The sequence below is a fragment of the Echinops telfairi genome, unplaced genomic scaffold (assembly GCF_000313985.2).
Source record: "Echinops telfairi isolate 266 unplaced genomic scaffold, ASM31398v2 ScPeMD7_7425;HRSCAF=8463, whole genome shotgun sequence".
NCBI classification, from domain to species: Eukaryota; Metazoa; Chordata; class Mammalia; order Afrosoricida; family Tenrecidae; genus Echinops; species Echinops telfairi.
This window is the reverse complement of record NW_022111325.1, coordinates 6,352,392-6,356,921: the sequence shown is the minus strand read 5'-3', so window position 1 is coordinate 6,356,921 and position 4,530 is coordinate 6,352,392. Positions and strand designations below refer to the sequence as shown.

Below are 4,530 nucleotides of genomic sequence, written 5' to 3'. Positions count from 1 at the left end.
AGTCAAATTCCCAGAGTGATGGATATGATGCTCAGGTATAATCACAGTCTTCTCAAAAATCCAAGAGACAGACTGAATTGTGAGACTTTTATTTTCTTATCTTACCATAGACCCATCCATCACATAGTCAGAGAGAATATATAGAAGAATATATTCTTCCAAAAGGAAGAATGTTATTCCAAGGTTTTGGGAAGAGAGATGTGTAGTCTAATGTGGACAAGAAGGGCATGGCCTTCCAGAGCCTTTAATTGGGTTCCATGTATACCAAAGACTGCCTACAGACTTAGATGCATGAGGGTCAGGACATTTCTCATCTATCGTTGCTTTCCTACAACTAGCACAGTGACAATTATTATATCCTATGACTATATGTGTGTGAATTTAACGACTAGAGAAAAAGCTTTCAATAGATTTGAAACAAATTTTTATTATTTTATGCACAGGGGCCTAAAATAACATGTCATGAAATAATCACATAAGTAAACATGGTTATCTTGGGAAAAGGTTAATAGTATATTTATCTAGGGTTTGTTCAGGGATGTGACTTACTTAACCTTGTTTTTGTCAAGTATTCAAGAGAAAGAAAAGGTCGTTAAAAACTCGAGAAAGATTTTAAAGAGCTAAACAAATTTGAGTTGGGGAGAAATGCATGTTATAAAATCAAAACTAGTGTGATTACACAATGATTACAAATGCTAGACTGATTCATTAAACTCCCTCTTCCTTAACATGCTCCTTTTAGAAAGCTGAACTGATTCATTTGTGAAAAGCAGAAACACAGCTACTAATAGACATTATCATTTATAACCATTAGTTAAGGGCTTATTATTATGTGAGAAGAAAAGATCCCTCCTTGGGATGTTAAGCAAGCATTTGACTGCTAGCCCATCAGTTGCTCTGTAGATGAAAGTTGAGTCTTCCTGCTCCACTAAATCTTTTAAAATTTGGATCCCCTATTCAGGGTTAATATGAGACGGAATCAACTGAATAGTGATGTGTTTGGGTTTGAGTTTTACTTCAAGCAACCCTAGTTACAATGTGAGTTAGACTTTGGGCTACTAACTGCAAGGTCAGCAGCTCAAACTCATGAGTCAATCCGTGGGAGAAAAATGAGGCTGTCTGCTTCCATAAAGACCTGTCGTCTCAGAAACCTTATGCAGTGTCACTATGAGTCAGACATAACATGATAGCAGTGCTTTTTATATTGTTTTATGTGTCAACTAATATATCAATTTTGTCATATGTTAGCCAATTTAACCTTCACAGCAATCCTATGGAGCATTACTCCAGTCACATTACAAATCAGTTTGAGCATTATGACATATTGTAAATATTTGAATATTAGAAAAACTTTGAAAGACAGCCAAAGAAACATATCAGAAAGCCCAATAAGCATACTTTTAAAGGGAAAGTTATGACAACATTCCGGAAGAAAGCGTGGACTCAGACTGAGGTGAGAGAGATTAGTAATCACTGAGAATGATGATGGTGGTCAGAAGCCGGGCAACGGCAGAAGTCATGGAGAAGAAAGGACAGAAAGGACAAGGGAAGGAGAAGAGCTAGGCTAACCCTTAGCTTTCTGAGTGGAGACAAGTGGTTAAAATAGTGAAGTTGATCATCAGTAGACATAGGTTAAAGAGCCAAGGTTCAATCTGCCCCAGTACAGTTTGCCAAGCTGTGTTCACATGGTATAAGATAAAGAGAAAATGCAAGAATTCATTTCTATGGCCAGTAAAGGTTGTGCAAAATCGAAGTTTAACAAAGGAATATTTGGTCCTTGTTGATTAAATAGATTTTATCTTTTCTCTCATACTGGGAAAACACATTTCCTACTTGATTAGACATTTTCAGAATAATTCCACTCTTCTTCCTACCTTTGGCCAGAATTTTAAAAGGAGGTAGGGCAAATTGTCACTTATCATACCATCCAGTAGAAGTGTTCCCTTTTTAAGATTCTCATAATGGCACTGGGAGTGAGGGATTGAGTACAGAAGCTTAGGGAAGTAAAGCCCAGATCTCAGGGTTCCGGGAAAAAGTAACCCTTTGAGGAAACTTAGAAAGTATCTTATGCTGAAACTCCATACTGACCTGTTGGAAGAATATCGGTCTCAGCGAGCTTTCACTGGCCACTCTTCACCTTAGAGTCCTTGGGGTCATCCTTCAGCAGTCTGCTGAGGAAGAACTCTAGAGCTGCTCACATTGGACAGATCGCCTGCCTCTTCCTTAACCTGGACCAACTCTTCAATGGCCAGGCAGGCATATCTAAAAATGATCTTTCTGTCGTCTTTACTTTGCCTCTCATCTCTAGCTCTGGCCTCTCTCCAGGTTCCTGTGATAATGCTTCTATAGTAACAACTGTAACAACCATATAAGGGAACACTGAGCAACTGCCCAATAACGGAACAATGGGGATTTCTCAGATGATGAGACACTCTTTACTGATGGTGCTGGCACAGACTACTTAGTTTCATCCTAACTTATCATTCCTCTGTTTCATCTTTCATTTTTTTTCAGACTTAGACCTTGCTCAATGCCAAAGCTAAACTCCACTGCTGTGACTGAGTTACTCTTTGAAGGTTTCTCCAGCTTTGGGTGGCAGCACGGGCTTATATTTGTTGTCTTTCTGACATTTACCTATTGGCTCTCTCTGGCAGCATCATCATTATGACCATATGGGATAGATAGGTTTATTGTGCCAACCTGGCCAATAGGAACATGTGGGATTAATCAGGTCACAGTTTGATTGGAGGGCAAAGAGATAAATGGCTCTGCAAGGCCCGTCCCCCTCTCTTGCTCTCTGGTGAACAAAGCATTCTGGAGAATACTGCCGCTTTAGCTAGTTCTCTGCCTCAAACTGTGAGCTAACTACCTGTGGCCAGCCCAGCCCATGGATTGTGTCACTAGACCCTGAGTTCCCTTTGAGACCTGCTTTGCCACACTGCTGGTGCATACATTGCTTGAGCGAGGCTAGTAGATCTTGTGGCCTTGAATTGCTTGCATTAGATATCCTATCCAGGGCTGCTTTGCTGCTCTCCTAAACTACTGACTGTTGGTGACCCATCCTGCTGCTTGTTGTCTGTGGGCAGACTCTGCTTGCCTTGCCCAAGGGAGGACTCTGTTGTCTGCTGTCTGCTTCCTTGATCTTGAACCCCGCAGCCCATGTGAGTTGAAGGACTTCCAGTATAGTAACTATTCCATGCAAGTTGAACTGAACCCGCTGTACTGCTGTGTGGACTTGTTAACTGTTATATTTGGTCTCGCTGTATAAATCTATCTATCTGTCATCTATCTATCTAAAATTATAAGTGTCCTCGTTTTGTTTATCTAGAGAACCATGCCTAACACACCATAACTCACCTGTATCACCCATGTCCTTCTTCCTCAGAACACTGTCCATCTCTGAGACTTGCTCACAGTGGCCATCATTCCAAGAATACTGTTTGGCCTCCTGAGACCTCACCAATGCATTGCCATGCAAGGCTGTGCCACACAGCAATTCTTATCTCTCAGTTTCGGCATCAACAACCGCTTCCTGCTCATAGTCACGTGCTATGACTGCTATGTTATCATCTACAAACCCTTACGGTATTCCGTTATCATGAGTAATCAGTCCTGTGCCTGTCTGACATCTGGGTCCCTGGGAATTGGGGTGGAAATGGCCATCATTCAGGTGGCATCTGTGTTTGGCCTGCCCTTCTGTAATATATTTGTCATTTCTCATTTCTGCCACGTACAACCCTTGCTGAAGCTGGCCTGTGCAGAGAAAGCTGTCGATGATATCATTAATTTTGTGGCCTGTTCCTGCGTTCTTATTCTAGCAAAGGGTCTGGTGTTTATCTCACATATCCTCAAAATTGCTTCAGTTGAGGGTAGAAAAAAGGCTTTTTCCACCTGTGCCTCCCACCTCACAGTGGTCATCATCCACGATGGATGTGCCTCCATCATCTACCTCAAGCCCAAAGCTCAGAGTTCCCTGGAGCAGGTCAGACTCCTCTCAGTGACATACGCTGTCATCACTCCCCTGTTGAGACCCGCTGTGTGCACATTAAGGAACAAGAATGCCAAAGATTCTGAAGCCTCCACTCCTTTTAGTAAGGAGATGGTGTGAATAGCTTATCTTTGTCTTTGTATATGTATATTAATTTTAATTCTGTTTAGTATCTTTAAGCTAAGGATTAGAATAATAATAGGCTAAATTTAATTGGTTGCTCAAACAGGAGGTTTCCTTTTGTGTTAGTCACAGTTCTCTATGTTCTTCTCCAGAGAGATTATACAATGACTTGGCATATACGTAAGAATTTAGGAGAAATATTTACATGCTGCTTATGAAATATTATATATTTACATAATAGGTATCTCTTACATATGTGTACTCATACACATTTGTACACAGTTACACATTTCAGCATATTCTTATTTGTACAACCTCATTTAGGCACAAAGTGTCAGGAGGCTCTAAATGGTGAATGAAAACACTGGATGTTAAGACTCTCTTGGAATCTGATGCAGTTACTTGCTAATATTCCTTTA

General features: G+C 40.7%; 1 pseudogene; it reads left to right on the top strand.

Moving 5' to 3' along the window:
* Positions 1-2,530: 2,530 nt before the first annotated feature.
* Positions 2,531-4,108, top strand: LOC101664081 (annotated as a pseudogene).
* The last annotated feature ends 422 nt before the right edge of the window (positions 4,109-4,530 follow it).